The following is a 24,195-nucleotide window of genomic DNA, read 5'->3' as shown; positions in this document are numbered from 1 at the left end:
CAGAAGTATGGGAGGTCAACAGGAATAGCAGATGTTTACGTGCCTCTTGAAATATTAAAAAAAGACACGACTAGCAATGCCACCAGCACACGCATCCTTTTTCCTCCCTCTCTTTCAACGCATAGCATCCTCCAAGTTATGTACTTTGTTTCTGAATATAAGTTAAAGGAAACCCAGTTACTGCAATCTCCATATATGGGCACTCTTGAGCAATAAGAGGCTTGTTCAGTTCTTCATTTACCAAGCCTCGTAACAATGAGCATCTCGACACTCACATTTTAGAATGAGATTCACACAACAGTAAAATGTACATACGATGAAAACAAAATTGGGTTACGAAGTATTTCAAAGTTTAGAACATTTCTTGCCTTAGCAGACACTGGCCCTTCTGAAAGGAGGTGGTCAGAAATTGCAGTTTTGGGGCCAGAGTGCCTGCTTCTGCTGTGTGGAGGAAAGAGGAGGTTTGGATACGGAGAGGTTTGAAAATGTATCTTTCATGGCTAGAGTTCCCTCTTATTCCTTTGCACTGTGTATAAGAATCTTTTATTTCTGACACCATCCAGTAGTGGTTGGTGTGTGACATATTTGTATACCTGACAAGGCTGACAGACAATTAACCCCTGAGCAAGGGTGAAGGTTCAACTCTTCACCTGCTTTCCATCACTGGTATTCTCTCCAACCCTTTAGCAATTGCATTTCATGGTGCATTATGGCAAATATATACATATAGAGCATATTTGGTCTTATGTGTTTATCACCTCTTATGGCAGAATCAAAATATCATGAACATTTCCCAATGTTATTCATTTTATAATCTATAGTCATACCACCGATAATTCTTATCAATTGTAATTATAAAAAAAAAACGGTGTCAAAACTAGAGATAGACCGAATTGGATAAGCAAAAACCACTAAAGGAAACAACCCACTTATGTAGCCACAACAACTCATGTGGTGCATTGTGTATATGTAATGTGGAGCATATTTTCTATTATTAATTAATAAAAATCATCTTCTATATTTAATCCCTTGGGATGATGAGAATCTAGGTTGAGGATATACATACTTTCCATCCATCGGAGGGCTTTAACTCTATCCCCCCCTCTACTCGAGTTTGGTATTGCATCAAACACAAAATAAGAAATTTGTGTTACATCACTGTGATGCACATCAGCACAGTGTCTAGCTACTGGGCAAGGCAAATCCTTCTTCTTTATAGCACGCATGTGTTGTAAAATGTGTTTATGTACTTGTAAAGTTGTGCTGCCTATATATCTTTTGTTACAGGTGCATGTTAGTAGATAGATAGCAAAATCGCTCTTGCATGGGTATCTGCCCTTGATAGGTATTGATTTATGAACAAATGGGGAAATATAGTCCTTAGTGTTTTTACCTATTCTGCATGCTTTGCAGATTTGTAAAACCAAACCCCTTCAGACAAGTCAACCAGTCACCAAATCTTACAGTTTCTGTATAGATTTAACCAGAATATCCCTCATGGATATAGCTCTGCGATATGTGATACAGGGTTTGATTGGTACCTTCATACCTATGACTGGGTCAGCACACACTATGTGCCAATTTTTCTTCACTATCCTTTCAAACTGTTTGTTTTGATTACTGTATGTGGTAACTAACCTCACATTTTGATCTTTTTCCTCTATTTTCTTACTTCCAAATGTAGCTGTTCTCTTGACATGTTATTGATTTTTATCAGTGCTGTGTTTATTGTGTGTGAATTGTACCCTCTGTCTATGAATATTTGTATAATTTCTTCCTGACTTGATTTTATATGTTGTGGTAGAATACAGTTTCTTTTGGTGCGCATTAGATCCCCATAGGGACTCCCAGCTATTACATCACTTGGATGAAAACTGGTCGCGTTCAATGTAGATTCGCCTGCCGTAGTCTTTCTCAACAGTTTGATTTCCATTTTACCATCCTTCACAAATATTTCCAGATCTAAGAAATCAATCAACTGTTTACTGGTTTCCCCCTGTAGGTTGAGATCATTGTGATTGATGTATCTATGAAGTTTAGAGCACTTTCTTCTGATCCTCTCTATATAATGAAGAGGTCATCAATATACTGTAACTAAACTACCACATTTTCTTCCCTTTGCTTGCTATTAATCACTTTGAGAACCCGCTCCTCCCACCAGCCATGTGAAGAGGGGGAGAAGCATGCTCCCTTCGTGGTCCCTCGTATCTATCGGAACAATTGATTATTGAACAAAAACAAATTGTTCTCTAGACACAATCTTATCATAGTTAATAACATCATTGTGTGTTGAAGTAATGCTAAAGGCCTGTTACCTAGTTAAGATTCCACTGCTCTTAAACCATCCTGGTGGCCTATACTAGTATATACAGATAAAACATCTAGTGACATCCTTACAAATGTATCTTCCTATGGCATATCGTAAATCACTTTTAGAAAGTCCCCTGTGTCTCTGATAAAAGACGGCAAATTTTGTACATAGGGCTGCAAGAAATAATCAATGTATTTTGATATATTCTCATATAATTCCCCCTATGGCTGAAATGATAGGTCTTCCTGGAGGTTTAACTGGATTATTAAGCTCCCTGGGAATCCCAATTTTGGATGTTCATTACAAAGGTAACCATATTCCTTCTGTGTTAAGAGACCTTCTTGGCGCCATTCCTCCACTATTTGTTTGGCTTCAATTTTTACTTTAGTCCATAGATATTTGGTTACGAAAGTGTAACACTGGGCATCACTTAATTGTTGTTGGATTTCTTCCATATAATCACTTAAAGTCCACAAAACAAGATTTCCTCCTGTATCAGCTTTAGATATGACTGTCTGATGTTGTTTTTTAAGTTTATCAATCAGAGTAAAGTATTTCCAGTGTTTTCCTTTGCATTTACCAGGATTTTTAGCTAGTTCTATTCCTTGTCACTCCAAATCCCTAGTCAGTAAGGCACTATATACATCAATTCTATTGTGTGTAGTCATTGGTAAAAATGTGGATGCTGGTTTAAAAGGTGACTCTGTATTCCCCCATATTTCAATTTCTTCTTGCTCCTGTTCCTCAGTCGGTCTATCAAGACCCAGATGCTCATTTTTCAGGTCAGTTAGTTCCTTGAGCAAGGTCATCTCCGATGTTATAAGGCCTCTCTGATGAGTCGGTATGTTAATCACAGGTATCTGACTTTGAGGTTTGAGTTATTTGGACGCATATACCTTCATCAATTTTAATTCGAGAATTAATCTAAACACATCAATACAGGTTTGTCCATATTGAAATGAGCTTTCTGGACAAAAATGCAAGGCCAAAGATGGTATCTGATGCTCTGCTTTCCTCAAGATTGTGGGTGTTAAATTCATTACGATATGGTTCCTGTCACTTATTGCTTCTTTTATTGCCATGGTTGTTGTGGTGGTTTCCTTTTTCTCCCATCCATCACTGTTTTTGTTTACTTCTCCGCTCTTTACGCCTCTGAGATTTGGATTTCATAGCCGGAGCATTTGGCGGTGGTCGTGTCGTCAAAAATCCAACTCTCCTATTAGAGTTGCGCTTGTTCCTATGATGCTATGTGGCCCAGCTGTTTGTTGGAATCGCTGTCTGCATCCAAGTCTGAGCTAAGTTCTGTTTCTGTTGCTCCTCTTTCCGGTGGCTATCTGTTAATATTTATCAAATTTTGTCTTTTCAGATTGTAAAAACGTCAGGCAAAGGTAAAAATCTATCCCTGCTCATAATCAATGAGGTCACACATGAACGTTTGTGTCTTTCTTTCCTTGATGCTGTCTTTGTGTTTTTTAAGGCATTGATTAGTCTCTTCTTTGAATTTATGAACTCTTTCCTACTCAGAGCAGGTACTGAAAAATGCTTCCAATTCATCAATTTGCTTCTGCAATTCCTTTTGATCTATTTCAGGATATTTCACTAGAATCTTCAATAAATTTGCTGAAGCTTCTAAATTACATTCCGCCCACTCCTCTAGAGATTCTTAAAACTTGGAGCTAATAGTATACGTAACCCTCGGGGCACTCTGTCCACTTCCAAATACTTAGTCAGTGATTTACATTGTCACCATTTGGTTTGTTCCATTCTTTATCTTGTTACCATAATCTCAATTTGTTTTTGACATCCGTGGTTCCATGATTCAAAAGTCCACCATCGGTGGACGTACTTGCTATGATCTGAGTCCAATCATTAAACATTTGATCCACTGCCGCCTCCAACAGCAATTCCGCCGACATTTTTATTGCAACAAAGTATCGCGAAGGTGAGTTGACACTTTTCAAATACTTTTTGTGCTGAACAATCTTCCCTCCTATTCCCCCTCCTGCTGACACCTCACCTTATCGGGTACTCAAAAGAAAAGATTACATAAGTCCTTAGACTCCCACATGTACCGTCCATCCTCTGCCTGTTGTGTTGTCGCAAGGGGGCCATATATCTATCTATATATATATATATATATATATTAAGTATGGGCGAAATGTGCGAATTCGCGTTACGCAAATTCGCGCAAAATCGAATTTGCAATCCGCAAAATCTGCGAATTCGTGCGAATTTGCGGATTTTTGGTTTTTTTGCGTGTTTGCGGGGTTTTTTGCGTCTTCGCGTGTTTTTTGCGTGTTCGCGGGGCTTTTTGCGTGTTCGCGGGCCGCTTGCATGGCGAAGTTACCCATGCGGTCGTGTATGGGCACAGCACCCTCTGGTTCACCACTGCCACCCTCTGGTTCATCACTGCCACCCTCTGGTTCACCACTGCCACCCACTGGTTCACCCCTGCCACCCTCTGGTTCATCCCTGCCACCCTCTGGCTCACCACTGCCACCCTCTGGTTCAGCACTGCCACTCTCTGGTTCAGCCCTGCCACCCTCTGGTTCAGCACTGTCACCCTCTGGTTCACCACTGCCAGCCTCTGGTTCACGACTGCCACCCTCTGGTTCATCACAGCATATCTGGTTCACCACGGTCACCCTCTGGTTAACCACTGTCACCCTCTGGTTCAGCACTGCCACCCTCTGGTTCACCACTGCCGCCCTCTGGTTCACCCCTGCCACCCTCTGGTTCACCACTGCCACCCTCTGGTTCATAACAGCACCCTCTGGCTCACCCCAGCACCCTATGGTTCACCCCTGCCACCCTGTGGTTCAGCACTGTCACCCTCTGGTTCACCACTGCCACCCTCTGGTTCACGACTGCCACCCTCTGGTTCATCACAGCACCTCTGGTTCACCACTGCCACCCTCTGGTTCACCACTGCCACCCTCTGGTTCACCCCTGCCACCCCCTGGTTCACCCCTGCCACACTCTGGTTCAGCACTGCCACACTCTGGTTCAGCACTGTCACCCTTTGGTTCACCCCTGCCACCCTCTGGTTCACGACTGCCACCCTCTGGTTCATCACAGCACCTCTGGTTCACCACTGCCACCCTCTGGTTCACCCATGCCACCCTCTGGTTCACCACTGCCACCCTCTGGTTCACCCCTGCCACCCCCTGGTTCACCCCTGCCACACTCTGGTTCAGCACTGTCACCCTCTGGTTCATAACTGCCACCCTCTGGTTCATAACTGCCACCCTCTGGTTCATAACTGCCACCCTCTGGTTCACCACTGCCACCCTCTACCGAGACCTTTTGTGATACAGCGGCAGCACAAAAGATGCGCCATGGTGCTGGGTATTAACAACGTGATGCATCTGAGAGATGAGTCACGTTGTAAAGCCCTGCGCCATCAGGAGGCGTTCCAGCGCAGGGGAGGGTGTTCCTGCGCAGGAACGCCTCCTAGAAATGGCTGAGTGAAATCTACAAGATTTCACTCAGTCACTTTTAGGTCAATGCTGCGTCAAAACCCTGCGCCTGCTTGAAGCAGGCGCAAGGCTTGATGCAGCATTGGAGAGATAGGGCCCACCAGAGCATTGCTGGAGCTGCGTTGCAAGCGCGACGCAGCTCCAGCAATGCGCTGCTTTTACGGCACAAATGTGTGAAGCAACAGTGCCGTTTTTGCCACATGGTGCGCCGCATCCGCATCCGCATCCTGTCCAGGGAAGGCATGGCTTGGCAGTTCGGGCTGGACTGTTCCCATGAGTCACAGGGTCAGACTGATTTGCATATAGCCATGTCTGAACTGGGGTGGCAGAGTGGGCTAAAGAACAGTGATGGATTAAACCCAGATCTTTTGACTGGGTGTGAGTGTTTGATTGGTTCGGATGCTCTGTCCATCACCATCCCCTTTTGTACCGCTTTTGGCCGCCATAAGTGTGGCAGGGTATGCTCAGACGTGAGTCCCTTGCTCACTTTGCCACTGGATTCAAGCAAGCCAGGCTGAAGACGGCTGTAATGCCAGAAACCGGTCCTCGGAAGCTTGTTTCCGGTCCAGGGAAGGCATGGCTTGGCAGTTCAGGCTGGACTGTTCCCATGAGGCACAGGGTCAGACTGATTTGCAAATAGCCATGTCTGAACTGGGGTGGCAGAGTGGGCTAAAGAACGGTGATGGATTAAACCCAGATCTATTGATTGGGTGTGAGTGTTTGATTGGTTCGGATGCTCCGTCCATCACCACCCCCTTTTGTACTGCTTTTGGCCGCCATAAGTGTGGCAGGGTATGCTCAGACATGAGTCCCTTGCTCACTTTGCCACTGGATTCAAGCAAGTCGGGCTGAAGACGGCTATAATGCCAGAAACCGGTCCTCGGAAGCTTGTTTCCGGTCCAGGGAAGGCATGGCTTGGCAGTTCGGGCTGGACTGTTCCCATGAGGCACAGGGTCAGACTGATTTGCATATAGCCATGTCTGAACTGGGGTGGCAGAGTGGGCTAAAGAACGGTGATGGATTAAACACAGATCTTTTGACTTGGTGTGATTGTTTGATTGGTTCGGATGCTCTGTCCATCACCACCCCCTTTTGTACCGCTTTTGGCCGCCATAAGTGTGGCAGAGTATGCTCAGACGTGAGTCCCTTGCTCACTTTGCCACTGGATTCAAGCAAGCCGGGCTGAAGACTGCTGCAATGCCAGAAACCGGTCCTCGGAAGCTTGTTTCCGGTCCAGGGAAGGCATGGCTTGGCAGTTCAGGCTGGACTGTTCCCATGAGGCACAGGGTCAGACTGATTTACATATAGCCATGTCTGAACTGGGGTGGCAGAGTGGGCTAAAGAACGGTGATGGATTAAACCCAGATCTTTTGACTAGGTGTGAGTGTTTGATTGGTTCGGATGCTCCGTCCATCACCACCCCCTTTTGTACCGCATTGTAAATGGGTGGCGGATAAGCATGAGCGCAAAATCCGCTCCGATCGCGGATTTTGCGGATTTTTGGTAAATCCGCGATCCGCGAACTCTCGCGGATTTACCGAGAATCCGCAATCCGCGATCGGAGCGGATTTTGCGGTCAAAAGTTCAAGCCTTAGCCTAATGCATAATTTACGATGGCGCCGGCAAGCTGCCAGCGCCATCCCCAAATGGTTACTTAATTAGCTTCGACAGGAAGCTCTAACAGATAAGATAAAGCAGGGGCTCGAGCGCCTGCTTTATTTTATCAGTTGGAGCTTCCTGTTGAAGCTAATTAAGTAACTTTTGCAGGATGGCGCCGGCAGCTTGCCGGCGCCATCGTAAATTATTTACAATGCTGAAAAACGGAGGTGTCTTCTCGAATTAATATGAGGGGCAGGGTGGAGGTGTCTTCTCGAATAAATATGAGGGGCAGGGTTCATTCTGGCACGACGGTCCTGGCACAAAAAATATACCTCAACAGGAAACACTTGCGGATATCAATAAAGCATGTGCCCTAGTTGAAGCTTAAATTCAGTGACTCATTCATCAGCCCAAAAATTAATCTGCTGCTCTGATCGGTCTCTGCCCTTTTATACACACAAGAGGCATGCTCGCATGGACGCCCCGTCCGTTTGGCCCCGCCCACACACTCGAGGTGTGCACCGTCTTCCCGCCATTTACCCACTATGATGGACATTTCACTCAAGGGACCCCTGCGCACTTCGGCGCGATTGCATAGTAACACACACTTGGTCGCTGGAACTAGTTGAAGCGCAAATGCAGTGACTCATTAATCAGCCCAAAAAACATCGTGAGCATTGGGAGGCTGGGCAGATGTGCCTTCTTCCCAAATATATCATCGAAAATCCGCTGTGATGCTGCTCTGATCGGTCTCTGACCTTTTAGACACACAAGAGGCATGTGCGCTCGCGTGGAAGCCCCGTCCGTTTGGCCCCGCCCACACACTCGATGAAGCCCCGCCCCCCAAATCCGCAAATCCGCTAAATCCGCGGATTTTGCGGATCCACGATCCGTGGATCCGCTAAATCCGCGAATCGTGGATCCGCAAAATCCGCCCATGCTTAGTGGCCGAGCTGCGGCGCACAATAACTGGCGCATCCCTGGGGATGAGCCTGTTATTGTAAATCTGCCCCTATACATTTAGCCAACGAGGGAGCACTTACTGATTAGACAGTAGAAAGTACTCCAGTTGAGTAGAGGTATTGCACAAAAAGGTGGCATCTTCGTGGACAAACACGCAGGGCGGGATTCATTCTGTCCCCTGTTAGACTCGTTTTTTGTGCCCTTCTGCCCTCTGTTAGACTCGTTTTTTCCTTGTTTTTCTGCCCTTCTGCCCTTTGTTAGACTGCTTTTTGTGCCTTTCTTCCCTCTGCATCACCACATCATCACTCAGCGCTACCCCAGCATCACTCAGCACCACCACATTATCACTCAGCACCACCACATTATCACTCAGCACCACCACAGTACCACTCAGCACCACCACAGCATCACTCAGCACCACCACAGCACCACTCAGCACCACCACAGCACCACTCAGTGCCACCATGGCATCACTCAGCACCACCACAGCATCACTCAGCACCACCACATTATCACTCAGCACCACCACAGCACCACCACATTATCACTCAGCACCACCACAGCACCACCACAGCATCACTCAGCACCCCCACAGCACACTCAGCACCACCACAGCACCAATCAGCATCACCACAGCACCACTCAGTTCCACCTCAGCATCACTCAGCACCACCACAGCATTACTCAGCACCACCACATTATCACTCATCACCACCACAGCACCACTCAGCACCACCACAGCATCACTCAGCACCACCACAGCACCACTCAGCACCACCCCAGCATCACTCAGCACCACCACAGCATCACTCAGCACCACCACAGCACCACTCAGCACCACCCCAGCATCACTCAGCACCATCACAGTATCACTCAGCACCACCACAGCACCACTCAGCATCACCACAGCACCACTCAGCACCACCACAGCACCACTCAGCGCCACCCCTGCATCAATCTGCGCAACCATTCAACAACAACTGGTTCAAATATGTTCTCTCAATGTTTCAAACTTTATTACAAATGTCACAAAAAGATGTTAATATTTCACTTCTGTTCTTGGATTTTCGTCACAATAAAATACACTGAACATAATCTTCACAAAAGTTTTTTACAAAAGTTTAAGCTATTGCCATTATAAATTAAAATCACTTTTATTTAAGTATTAATTATTTAAAAAAATTAAAAGCCATTGTACTTTGTAATATAAATACAGCTAAGTCACGTAAATACAAAACATGTTGCATTACAAATGCTATAGGTGTCACATTTGCGAAAGTTATAACTATTGGCATTGTAAATGACAAAGCTATTAATTTAGCTATTTTCAAAACCAACACATAAATAAAAAAATTGTCATTTACAAGACCAATAGCTCAAACTTTCCTAATGCGAGACCTATTGCATTGCAAATGCTTGTTTTTATATCTGTCAGTGCTTCCTGTTGAGGTTTAATTTTCGTGACAGGCGCCTCATTGCCTACTTGTAACTATTCTCTGACCCTGCTTCAAGGGTCAGAGCTGGGTCAGATAATAGTTGCAAGTAGGCAACGAGGCGCCAGGAAGCACTTACAGGCTTACAGCAGCAGGTGCCCAAGTTGAAGTTAATTTCTTTGTAACCCTTTTGTAAAAGGTTACAAAAAATTAGCTTCAACTTTTGCTGCTGTAACCCTGTAAGTGCTTGGCTGAAAATTCATCCCACTGATTTGCGGATTTTACCGCGATTTCGCGAGATTCGCGGATCGCGAAATCGCGGAAAATCCGCAAATTCCAAGGGCGGAACGAATTTTCAGCCCATGCTTAATATATACATATATATATATATTACCTACTGGCGGTCGCCAGTAGGTAGTTATAGGTAAGATTGGCTACCATAGGAAATCCGCAACATTCTATTGGGAATAACTCGGGCGCAGCTTGAGGAATCTCCGAGCGCTCTCCGGTACGTGTACCGGGGAGCGCACCCGGCGCGCTACGGGAGTGCGCGAGCAGAAAGCTGATTGGCTGTCGGGTGTCTGTCAACATTCTAAACAGTCCGGAGAGTCCGCCATCTTGTGTCTCGATAGAATCGAGACACAAGAGGTGAAAAATAAAGGGGGAAATAATTAAAAGGGGGCAGGGTAGACATCCCCTGACCCCCTAGGTTTTCTGAGGGGGGCCTAGAAGGACCCTGAAGGGCAAAAAAACTTTATTTTTTTTTTCAAATTTTCGCAGGGTAAGCGCTGGGTGCGCTCCCAGGTGCGCTCTCCGGTACGCGCACCCTGAGTAAAAAAATAATGTAGAGTGTTTAGAGGTAAGTTAGCTTTGAAAAGAGCTGTTGTGTTAAGTGGGTGGTTTTTGTACCTACAAGTAGGTACCAATGCAGAGTCTTATATTCAAGAGGAAAACTCTATTCCCCTCATCTGAAAAATGCACACCATCTCTCCTATAGATGTCTTGCATGTTGTAACACAAGTTGTTGTGGTAAATGGAACCCATACCATAGTCTCTGAGGTAAGCAGAAACAGATTTATTCACATGTTTCCTTGCTTTCTCAATCTGTGGACAAAATTGGTTGGACCAGTTCCATTTTTGCCTTTGGCATATATTAGAAAATACCACGGCAGTTTTTGGAAAAAGTGACATCAATTGCCCAAAGATGTCCTTTAAAAGCATTTCCAGACCTACACCAGTCAAAGTGCCAAAGTCATTTCCACCACAGTGCACTATTAAAAGGTCCGGATGTGGTAAATGCATAAAGGATTTTACCAATGGTATCAATTGGTGACTCCTCAATCCTCTCTGTCCAATCCATACAATGTCCACATTTGGTAAATCAAGATTGTAAATACCTCTGTTAGCTGCATATGTTTGACTCCAGTGGACATAGCTATGACCCACAAACTAGACTTTTGTCATTGTGAAGGTAGATGTGCTTCAAGTCAGATGAGTTGTGGAAATGAAATGGCAGTTTGATTATGAAAAAAAGTGGTTGTGAATCAGTGCAGCTGAATAACCATAAATGATTGGAGCTTTGTTAAAAATATCCACTGAAAATTAAGGTGATTGTTTTTTTTTTGTAAGAAGTCATTTCAATGGTTGAGAAAAAGTCATTTAAAGAAACATTGCATTTCATTAGCTAGTAGATTGAGAGGTCAAACAGCCTCGAAGGATTGTTTTGCAACATAGTATGATGAACTTGTGAACTGTGTGCTGGTTTGAGAGGGAGTTACCATGGTTACAGAGTAAATGAGCACTGGGGGATGGGTGAATGTTATGTGAGTTTCAAAGGCTTGAAATGTACAACCAATAAAAATGTGGAGTTTGGTTTTGAATTTGTGTGGGAACAATTTTTATTGGCTATGTACAAGAATATGGGTCTGAAATGAGAAAGAATCTGTGCCATTATTGAAAGGCTCCAGTGAAGGTAGCATTATTCAGAGATTCTGCTTAAGAATATCTGTTGACTGTGACTGACACTGTTTTACATCTTCCAAAGTATTTTTAAAGGTGAGTAAAAATTGTTTTAAAAAAGATAGGGAGCTTAAAGATTTTTGACAAGTATCATAGTGAGTGTCTGTGTGAATTAAGGAATTATATTTTTACCTTTTTCCATAATGTTAGCTGTGTGTTTAAAAGGTTGACTTCTTTATAAATTGTTTTTTATGCGTGGATTCAATGCTGGTTTAGAAATTGTGTAATGGTTTCATTGGACTTGTAAATATGCTCTTTTTTTGAAGCGCCTTCTGCAACCTTTAGCATGGGTGGAAGCAGTGAATGTATGGAGAGGGATAGGAATAGCAGATAGAAAACCATATGAAATGGTGTGAGAGATGCATAAAGTATTTCATTAATGGTATCAATTGAGATGGTATATAAGATAAAGAGGGGCATATTTACAAGACTTTTGCGCAAAGTTTCACATGGGTGCAAGCTGAAAATGCATGCAGAATAATAAAATTGGCACCCAGACAAGAATATGAAATGCCGTGAGAGATGTTTAAAGGTTTCTTTTAATGGCATAAATTGAGATAGAATATACAAAAAAAGACAAGCATATTTACAAGCTGTGTGCGCAATCTTTGACATAGTTGTGTGTTTGAAAGGTAGACTTCTTTATAAATTGTTTTTTCTGCTTGGATTCAATGCTGGTTTAGAAATTGTGTTATGGTTTCATTGGACTTGTAAATATGCTCTTTTTTTGAAGCGCCTTCTGCAACCTTTAGCATGGGTGGAAGCAGTGAATGTATGGAGAGGGATAGGAATAGCAGATAGAAAACCATATGAAATGGTGTGGGAGATGCATAAAGTATTTCATTAATGGTATCAATTGAGATGGAATATAAGATAAAAAGGGGCATATTTACAAGACATTTGCGCAAATTTTCACATGGGTGCAAGCAGAAAATGCATGCAGAATAATAAAATTGGCACCCAGACAAGAATATGAAATGCCGTGAGAGATGTTTAAAGGTTTCCTTTAATGGAAAAAACTGAGATACAATATACCAAAAAAGACAAGCATATTTACAAGCTGCGTGTGCAATCTTTGACATAGCTGTGTGTTTAAAAGGTAGACTTCTTTATAAATTGTTTTTTATGCTTAGATTCAATGCTGGTTTAGCAATTGTGTAATGGTTTTATTGGACTTGTAAATATGCTCCTTTTTTTGAAGCGCCTTGTCTAACCTTTAGTGTGGGTAGAAGCAGTGAATGTATGGAGAGGGATAGGAATAGCAGATAGAAAACCATATGAAATGGTGTGGGAGATGCATAAAGTATTTCAGTAATGGTATCAATTGAGATGGAATATAAGATAAAGAGGGGCATATTTACAAGACGCTTGCACAATGTTTCACATGGGTGCAAGCAGAAAATGCATGCCGAATAATAAAATTGGCACCCAGACAAGAATATGAAATGCCGTGAGAGATGTTTAAAGGTTTCTTTTAATGGCATAAATTGAGATAGAATATACAAAAAAAGAGAAGCATATTTACAAGCTGCGTGCGCAATCTTTGACATAGCTGTGTGTTTAAAAGGTAGACTTCTTTATAAATTGTATTTTATGCTTGGATTCAATGCTGGTTTAGAAATTGTGTAATGGTTTTATTGGACTTGTAAATATGCTCCTTTTTTTGAAGCGCCTTGTGCAACCTTTAGTATGGGTGGAAGCAGTGAATGTATGGAGAGGGATAGGAATAGCAGATAGAAAACCATATGAAATGGTGTGGGAGATGCATAAAGTATTTCATTAATGGTATCAATTGAGATGGAATATAAGATAAAAAGGGGCATATTTACAAGACATTTGCGCAAAGTTTCACATGGGTGCAAGCAGAAAATGCCTGCAGAATAATAAAATTGGCACCCAGACAAGAATATGAAATGCCGTGAGAGATGTTTAAAGGTTTCCTTTAATGGAAAAAACTGAGATACAATATACCAAAAAAGACAAGCATATTTACAAGCTGCGTTTGCAATCTTTGACATAGCTGTGTGTTTAAAAGGTAGACTTCTTTATAAATTGTTTTTTATGCTTAGATTCAATGCTGGTTTAGCAATTGTGTAATGGTTTTATTGGACTTGTAAATATGCTCCTTTTTTTGAAGCGCCTTGTGCAACCTTTAGTGTGGGTAGAAGCAGTGAATGTATGGAGAGGGATAGGAATAGCAGATAGAAAACCATATGAAATGGTGTGGGAGATGCATAAAGTATTTCAGTAATGGTATCAATTGAGATGGAATATAAGATAAAGAGGGGCATATTTACAAGACTCTTGCGCAATGTTTCACATGGGTGCAAGCAGAAAATGCATGCAGAATAATAAAATTGGCACCCAGACAAGAATATGAAATGCCGTGAGAGATGTTTAAAGGTTTCTTTTAATGGCATAAATTGAGATAGAATATACAAAAAAAGAGAAGCATATTTACAAGCTGCGTGCGCAATCTTTGACATAGCTGTGTGTTTAAAAGGTAGACTTCTTTATAAATTGTTTTTTATGCTTGGATTCAATGCTGGTTTAGAAATTGTGTAATGGTTTCATTGGACTTGTAAAAATGCTCTTTTTTTGAAGCGCCTTCTGCAACCTTTAGCATGGGTTGAAGCAGTGAATGTATGGAGAGGGATAGGAATAGCAGATAGAAAACCATATGAAATGGTGTGAGAGATGCATAAAGTATTTCATTAATGGTATCAATTGAGATGGAATATAAGATAAAGAGGGGCATATTTACAAGACTTTTGCGCAAAGTTTCACATGGGTGCAAGCTGAAAATGCATGCAGAATAATAAAATTGGCACCCAGACAAGAATATGAAATGCCGTGAGAGATGTTTAAAGGTTTCTTTTAATGGCATAAATTGAGATAGAATATACAAAAAAAGACAAGCATATTTACAAGCTGTGTGCGCAATCTTTGACATAGCTGTGTGTTTGAAAGGTAGACTTCTTTATAAATTGTTTTTTCTGCTTGGATTCAATTCTGGTTTAGAAATTGTGTTATGGTTTCATTGGACTTGTAAATATGCTCTTTTTTTGAAGCGCCTTCTGCAACCTTTAGCATGGGTGGAAGCAGTGAATGTATGGAGAGGGATAGGAATAGCAGATAGAAAACCATATGAAATGGTGTGGGAGATGCATAAAATATTTCAGTAATGGTATCAATTGAGATGGAATATAAGATAAAGAGGGGCATATTTACAAGACTCTTGCGCAATGTTTCACATGGGTGCAAGCAGAAAATGCATGCAGAATAATAAAATTGGCACCCAGACAAGAATATGAAATGCCGTGAGAGATGTTTAAAGGTTTCTTTTAATGGCATAAATTGAGATAGAATATACAAAAAGAGAGAAGCATATTTACAAGCTGCGTGCGCAATCTTTGACATAGCTGTGTGTTTAAAAGGTAGACTTCTTTATAAATTGTATTTTATGCTTGGATTCAATGCTGGTTTAGAAATTGTGTAATGGTTTTATTGGACTTGTAAATATGCTCCTTTTTTTGAAGCGCCTTGTGCAACCTTTAGTATGGGTGGAAGCAGTGAATGTATGGAGAGGGATAGGAATAGCAAATAGAAAACCATATGAAATGGTGTGGGAGATGCATAAAGTATTTCAGTAATGGTATCAATTGAGATGGAATATAAGATAAAGAGGGGCATATTTACAAGACTCTTGCGCAAAGTTTCACATGGGTGCAAGCCGAAAAATGCATGCAGAATAATAAAATTGGCACCCAGACAAGAATATGAAATGCCGTGAGAGATGTTTAAAGGTTTCTTTTAATGGCATGAATTGAGATAGAATATACAAAAAAAGACAAGCATATTTACAAGCTGCGTGCAAAATCTTTACATAGCTGTGTGTTTAATAGGTAGACTTCTTTATAAATAGTTTTTTATGCTTGAATTTAATGCTGGTTTAGAAATTGTGTAATGGTTTCATTGGACTTGTAAATATGCTCCTTTTTTTGAAGCGCCTTGTGCAACCTTTAGCATGGGTGGAAGCAGTGAATGAATGGAGAGGGAGAGAGATAGGAATAGCAGATAGAAAACTATATGAAATGGTGTGGGAAATGCTTAAAGTATTTCAGTAATGGTATCAATTGAGATGGAATATAAGATAAAGAGGAGCATATTTACAAGACTCTTGCGCAATTTATAAAGAAATCTAGCTTATAAACACACAGCTATGTCAAAGATTGCGCACACTGCTTGTAATGCTGGTCCAGAGATATGTTTAAAGGTTTCTTTTAATGGCAAATTTATATATATATTTTTTTAATTTTTTAATAACAGCAAGAGAAGTGGAGAAGAAAAAAAAATACCTAAACAAAAACAAAGCAGATCATTTCAAAACTTAAAAGGGAAGAATCTTCTTGAACAGCATACATATAATGCATAAAATATAACAGGAAAAAGTATTACAGAGGACGCCATAATAACATATTGAGTTATAAATCAGAGAAGATTAAGTGATCTAACATTCTAAATAAAATTACCCCAAATTTTGTTAAATTTACATAAAGATCGAACCCCACGACCAGGGCCCACCATTCCATTATATGTGGGGACTGAGGAGAAATCCAAGCTCGGGCGATGGTCAATTTTGCACAAGATAACAAGATAGTTATTAGGGATTGTTGGGGAAGAAAGACGTCATGTATATCTAATAGGATTAAAGAAGACGAGAGAGAGGGTGGTCTAGTCAATTTTAGTTTCAAGGCTCGATCAAAGGCAAGCCAAAAATCCTTTAAGATGGGGCAGGAAAACAACATATGCTCTATATTAGCACCAACCAGCGCACATTTAGGGCATTTCGCACTTGTTAGAGTATTTGCCGACCATTTGAGAATCATTTCAGGGGTATAGTATAGCATACAAGTCGTTTTAAACTGTTGCAATCTTAGACTTGATGACTGCACCAGATTGTTCAAATTAGAGAGAGAGTGGGCGATCTGGTTGGAGTTAATCGGAAGTCCCAATTTCAAGCTCCATTTCTCCGCCAATTTGGGGCAGTCATCAACTCCATATGAGACAAAGCAACTATACCCGTCACTAATAAGAGATTTTGTTTTGGATGAGTATAAATGATTCCAAATGTCCGAATCTACAACCTCCAATATCTTCATCTTACGAATCAAAAAGTCATACATTTGCATATATTTAAACCTCATCTCCTCGGTCAAATTATATAAATTTTTAAGTGTAGCAAAATCTAAAAAACCCTGAGCACCATAAAGATCCGCTAATGTAGTGATTCCAAAAGCAGACCATGATTTTGCTTGACCATCATTGAAAATCCCGGGAAAGCCAGGGTTTCCCCAGAGCGGTAATTTGGGGTGAAAAAAAGAAGTTTTACAAAAAGACAAGATATTAAACCATATTTTCGCAATATCCCTTGCCGTCTTAAATCTGACCCTTTTGAAATAATTAGGATCATTCAGTTTTAACAGAAACATTCTGGCGTCTGATTTTAACAAAATAATGTGGTAGAAGAGTTGCATTTCTGGAATAAGCAACGAGCGCAGACGACTAATAAAAGTAGCCCAAAAGTATAATTTGAAATCTGGAAAGTTGAGGCCTCCTGTATCTGAGGGGCCTTTAAGTAACTTTAGAGATCTACGTGCTTTCCTATACCCCCATATGAAACTGCTGAATATTCCATCGAGCTTCTTGAAAAAAAGGTTATTTAACGCCAGCGGTATAGATCGAAAAAGATAAAGAAATTTTGGTAGTATTTTCATTTTTATCAGGTTAATTCTACTTATGATGTTTAAGGGTAGTTTATGCCACTTTTTGAGTAAAAAAGCTGTTGATTTTACTAAAGCATCGTAATTTACTGTGATGATATCTCTAATTTTAGCTGAGACTTTGACCCCTAGATAATTGGCAGCTTGACAGATTCCAGAGACAGAGGCCGGTAGTTTATAGTTGGCCACTATTTGAGTTTTGTTTATATTAAGCTTATAGCCTGAAACAGTACTAAATCTATCCGCCTCTATAGTTATACCTGCCAGTGCTTCTACAACATTAGTGGTATATATAGCTATGTCGTCCGCATAAGCTGTAATTTTCAATGTATGTACTCCAGATGTATATGGGACTATTCGTGCCTGAGATTGAAGAGAAGCTAAAAAGGGTTCCATTGAGAGGGCAAACAGTAGGGGGGATAACGGACACCCCTGTCTGGTGCCCTGTGAGATAGAAAATATAGATGACGACAGGCCAGCATAACTTATACTGGCAGTAGGTCTATCATATAGGGCTTTTATCCAACTAACCAGTTGACCCTTGAATCCCAAGAAGGACATTACCGACCAAAGATAGTCCCACCCCACTCGGTCAAAGGCCTTTTCAGCATCTAATAAAATCATGCCGAGTGGGGTGGACTCTGTCTCAGCCATGTCAAAGACAGTGATAGCAGTATTAATATGGACCGTTGTGTCCCTACCCAATACAAATCCATGCTGTTGTGGATTAACAATCTTTGGGATAAACTGAGCCAGTCTACTTGCCAGGATCTTGGCGAAAATCTTAGCGTCTGTATTAATAAGTGAGATGGGTCTGTAGGACCCACACTCATCTGCCGGTTTATCTTTCTTTAGGAAGAAGACCATTTTCGCTATGTTCCATGATTTAGGAGCCTGCCCGGTAATCCCTATGGATTGGGCCACCTGGGAAAAGAGGGGGATCAATTCCTCAATGCATACTTTATACAATTCGATTGGGAGAGTGTCTTCCCCTGCAGCTTTACCTGATGGAAGAGATAATATAGCTTGCCTAATCTCAGGCAGAGTAATGTCTCCCGATAGTAGATCCAATTCTTGGGTGTTATATTTCTCCTCAATGCTATTGTGCAAATAATCTAAAATGTCCGCTGAGCTAGGTTGATGCTCGGGGGTGTATAGAGTCTTGTAATATTCAACAAATTGGGCCAGAATTTGAGCCGGCTTATTAAATTTTGTATTGTTAGGGCCTCTAATACTTTTTATTAAGGTCTGAGCTCTGTCATCTGCCACTTTGTAGGCTAGAATTTTCCCAATTTTATCCCCCCCCTTCATATTGAGAGATTTTTAGTTTATGTAATTTGGCACTACTTTTTTCATAGAAAATTGTTTTTAAATTTGATCTATAAGTTGCGAGTGTGAAACCTAATTCAACCAGATTAGAGGAGCCAGTTCGTAAAGCATCAGCCAAAAGTAATTCTTGAGCTAAAATATTAGATATCAGTTTAGCGTTAGTATTGCGTCGCTCGAAGTTCTGTTTAAAAATATATTGTTGGGTAAACCCTCTAATACTGGCCTTTAGAGCGTCCCAAACTATTATGTGGGAAGCAGAATGAAGATTGATTTCTGTGAACTCCTTAAGATGTAACTTTAGCTGTAGTATATAATCTGAATCAGAAAATAAATAGCGGGGGCAAGAGAAGCTTCTGGGAGCTGTTGGAGCTTGGAGATTATTGAATATCAATAATATTGGATTATGATCCGAAGAGACATGTGGGCCGATTTCCATAGTGCTAGATTGTATAATGATATCTGTGGCCCAGGCCATATCAATGCGAGAACAGAGTGTGTGGGGCGCCGAGTAATACGTATAGCCAGGTATGTTTGGATGGATAGTACGCCATACATCTTTAACGTTATGAATCCGACTAATATCAAGAATAGCAGCGCGTACTTTATGCATACACTGAGAGGCGCCCTGTCTCGTAGAGTCTAGTTGGTAGCACATAATACAATTAAAGTCCCCCATAATAATAAGTTCCCCTTCCCACCCCAGAAGCTCTACATTAAGTTGATCAAAGGCAGAATCGTCATCAATATTTGACCCGTAGATAACACAAAGCACATATTTACTATTCTCTAAGGATATTTGTGCAATGGCCCATCTGCCATTTTTATCAGTAGCAGTTTTAAGTATTTCAATTCTAAGTCGTTTATCCTTGAGAATAGCAACTCCTCTGATTAATGTTTGTTGAGTGGAACAAACTATAGTATCATACCCCAAATGATTTAATAGTTTCCTATCTTTATAGGCGATATGAGTCTCAGATAAAAAGACAAGTTGAGGGTCGTAGAGTCTAAGTTCTTCGGAAATTAGGCGTCTTTTATTCTTACTATTGAGGCCCGAAACATTCCAAGCTAGACATTTTATTTTATACATCTGGGGACATAGATTAACCAAATTTTACCATTCTGCACAAAACAAGAAAAAAAGAGAATCCAACAAAATTCCTTCCCTTCATTTTGATCAAATAAACAAAAAACCACACTCGTGCTGTTAATTTTATCTTTTAGATCCCGCCCAAACCCACCCAGATTCGGAGAAGCTGCACCCACCCCACACCCCCCTCACCCTCGCTTCCAAGCGAGGGGAACCCCCCCACGTAACTGCTGCCGCTGATAAGGCAGCGCTGAGAGAAGCAGCCCAAGAACCACCTTACCACCCCCCCTTTTTTTTCATCCAAATTTGTAAATGAGGCCCCTAGCCAAACTTAGACAGCACATTCTCAGCTTCTTTCTCATCGGACAGGAGATAAGTATGACCACCTTTGATAATTTTAAGGCGAGCTGGTTCTTGTAAGAACACCTGCGCGCCAATGGATTTAAAAGGATCAATAAATGTCTTTAACTTCCATCGTCTGTCCATGGTAGCTTTGCTCAGATCAGAGCGTACAAATAAAGACAGATTCTCAAAAACGACAGGAGAATTAGGGCGTGCTTTCAGGGAGATAGCCTGTCTTAAAAGAAAGTTACCAAAACATAATAAAAAAGGTCTAGGAAATTTGCTCTCCCTGTTTTTCTGGACTAAAGGTAGCCGGTGGGCTCTTTGAACCTGGGAATCCAAATCCCAGTCAGCTATGTCAGGAAAAGCTTTCTGTAATAACTTAACTATAAACGCCCTAGCGTCTGATCCTTCTGAACCCTCAGGAATACCGAAGAGTCTTAGATTGGTTCGCCGTTGGCGATCCTCTAGATCTTCAACCTTAAGTTGTAAGGCGATTATCTGTTCATCATGAAAGGACAAAGATGATTCCATTCGTACAGATCCCTCTTCAATACTAACAATCCTTTGTTGAAGATCTTCAATGTCCTGAGAGATCCCTCCTAGTTTGGAGGCCATTTCTGACATTGAACTTTGTAGCTTAGTATTGTCCTCTCGAAGTTGGAGAAAGTGCTCTTGTACTTCATCTCTGTGATTGGTTAAAGTTTGCAAGATAATATCTACGGAGGAAGAGATAGAGTTTTGTTCTCCAAGGGTGTCGAGTGGGGGTGGGATTGGACCGGTCATAGTTGCTAAGTCCGGGGACCTTGACATCGGTAAGCCGGCAGGGTTCCCAGATAAATCAGAGGAGGTGACAGAGGCCATGATAGTATTTGAGGTCGGGACACGGGTTGTATTTGGTGGCTGTGGGGAAATCGAGTTAGAGCCTTCACATGAAGGCGTTGGACCTCCCCGCGAGGTTGTTGGGGTCAAATCAGGACCGGAGTCGCTTTTCTCAGTTTTGGGTATTGGCGGGCTAGTGCCAGATAGCCGTAAAGTCATATTTTTTACTACCCCTTTAGCCTGCATCCATTTCCTCAAGGGGCTTTTATCGGTGAGAAGAGTTTTTTTAGGAGCAGGAGCAAAGTTGTTAGTTAATAAACTGTCTACTGAGCCCACTTTCCCTTTCTTGCTCTTCGTCTTCATTTTATTTCTCAATTTAGCTTTTTCTTTTCGGCTAGCCTGAAGTTTTGCCACATCCAGAGAAGTACCAATAGCTGATTTATCCATAACTCCCTCCTCAACCTCAACCTCTTCTGTCTCCTCGTACTCCTCATTCGACCAGTCCCCTTCTTGATCCTCGGACGGCCCGGCCCCCCCATCTAGGGAGTCAGAGACATTTACACCAGCCCCAATCATCGGGTTCTCCAAACAACCTGATTCACTTAATAAAGCCTCAACATCCAGGTCCACTGTAGGGCTCCTTTCTAACATACACTCCAAAGATGCGCCTTTAAGTGTCGCAGTCGTGCTTGTGTTAGTTAAAGAGTCCGCATTATCGACTGCATCGGTGTTTTTCACATTAATCACTTCCTGCGGTTTTGAGTTAGTCCCTATATTGACCGCATTGCCCTTTTCATAAACAGTGTTCGGAAGGATACATGTGCTAACTGAGGCTAAGTCACTTGGTTCTGGTGTAATAAGTGAAGCAGAGCCAGTCAATTCAGGTACAGCAAAGATAGAAGGTCGAAGAACTTGCCTGTTTGATACTGAGCCCCCAGCTGATGGTCTCCCTGGTGTCCCTGGGTTCACTGCTGGGATTAAAACAGAAGCAGGAGCGATGACTTTGTTGGGTGGAACAGGAGTGACCCCGCCGGACAGTGAAGCGGGTACGGTGGATATACTTGGTGCCGTGGGGTTTGCCCCTGACTCTGTCGCACTGCTCACTGCACTGCTCACTGCAGTCTTCGTTGCTCGCGTGGATCTTGGGGGATTTTTAGGAGCCATATTACCTCGCACAGGGGAAGAGATCACCCGGACTCCCAGCCGAGCTCTCAGCCCTAACAAGCTGCGCGCCGAACCTCGGACCAAACGCGGTATGACGCTCCGTGTTAGCAGCAGGAACCGGAGGGGGCGTTGAAGCAGTGTTGGCCAGAGCATTCGTTGCGTTGTAATCCACCCGCTAATCCTCTGAAGCCTCGAGTCGCCAGACGTGTTCCACAGAGGACGCGGAGCAAGCCGACACCATCCAGGTGAGGGAGGCGCTGCGCTCGCAAACAGCTAAGTAAACGGTCCAGTGTTTGATTTTTAGTATTCCGTGTTCATGTTTATGGTATTATGGCATCAAGGCGCTCGTATTCCTTCTAACGCCAGAACCATCGGTGGGGTGGATCGGTGGAGCTTAGACGGGCTGCTGCTCTTCGGCGTCCTCACTCCGCCATCTTGGACCGCCGACTCTGACCCTTCGGGCGGTGGATTGCCAAAGAGTTGAAACGTCCCGGGTCTCCCAACAAGTCGTAACCGTTCGGGACCAAAAGCTTAAAGTATTTCAGTAATGGTATCAATTGAGATGGAATATAAGATAAAGAGGAGCATATTTACAAGACTCTTGCGCAATTTATAAAGAAATCTAGCTTATAAACACACAGCTATGTCAAAGATTGCGCACGCAGCTTGTAATGCTGGTCCAGAGATAAATAGATTAAAGGTTTCTTTTAATGGCAAATTTATAAATTAAAAAACTTAAAAAAGATAAAAAATGCAATAGATCTCGCCCTCGGTGTCACACATACTGTTGGCAGAGACAGACATGGTACATTATATCTAAAATCCTATTAATCCACCTAAGATCACACTGTAGGTGAAGCTTGATTCACCCATCATTGTAATCTTAGGCAGAGTCACACATACTGTTGGCAGAGACACACATGGTACATTATATCTAACATTCTGATTATGTGCCTAAGATCACTCTGCGACTGAAGCTTGATTCACCTATTATTGTGATGTTAGGCAGAGTCATATATACTGTTGGCAGGGATAGACATGGTACATTATAACTACAATTTTATTAATCTGTCTAAAATCACACTGAGTGAAGCTTGCTATAATGAACAATTAGAGTGCTAACATTTAGAATATATGGCAAATGTGTGACACATCTGAATGCCTTCTTGATGGAACTAAAGTAAACAAGCATTGAAAATACAATAGATTTGGTGTGATATTAGGCACATGTGCACCATATTACATGTAATCTACCATCTCTTTGTCTGCAAGCAGTATATATGTTTCTGCTGATATTATTTCAAATTATTTTCAGGCGAAAAACAGACAACCTATCTATTAACAAGACATGACATTAAATAATAAATAATATTTAACATTGTGGAAGCAGTTTGTAAGTATGCCAATGAAACCTTTACACTATTTCTGTACCAGCATTAATATCAAACATTGAAAATGTATGGCAAATGTGTGACGCATCTGAATGTCTTGTTGATGGAACCTAAGTAAACACGCATTGAAAATGCAATAGATTTGGTGTGATTTTAGGCACATGTCCATGATATTACATGTAATGTACCATCTCTGTCTGTGGAAGCAGTATGTGTGTCTCTGCACAAATTATTTCTCTGTATCTACAGGTCAAAAACAGGCCACCTATATATTAAGAAGATTTAACATAAATTAGTAAATTATATCTAACATTGTGCAAGCGGTTTGTAAATATCCCAAGGAAACCTTTACACTATCTCTGGACCAGTATTAATGTCAAACATTCAGAATTAATGGCAAATGTGTGACACATCTGAATTCTTTCTTAATGGAATCAAACTAAACAAGCATTTGTCTAAGATAACACTGTGAG

General features: G+C 41.8%; 1 pseudogene; it reads right to left on the bottom strand.

The window, feature by feature from the left end:
* The window catches only part of LOC144762622 (putative divalent cation/proton antiporter TMEM165), an 81,940-nt pseudogene extending 63,486 nt beyond the window's left edge, over positions 1-18,454 (bottom strand).
* Positions 18,455-24,195: the final 5,741 nt, after the last annotated feature.

The sequence above is a fragment of the Lissotriton helveticus genome, chromosome 6 (assembly GCF_964261635.1).
Source record: "Lissotriton helveticus chromosome 6, aLisHel1.1, whole genome shotgun sequence".
Lineage (NCBI taxonomy): Eukaryota > Metazoa > Chordata > Amphibia > Caudata > Salamandridae > Lissotriton > Lissotriton helveticus.
Note: the sequence above shows the minus strand (reverse complement) of the source record. Positions and strands in the feature narration are given on the sequence as shown.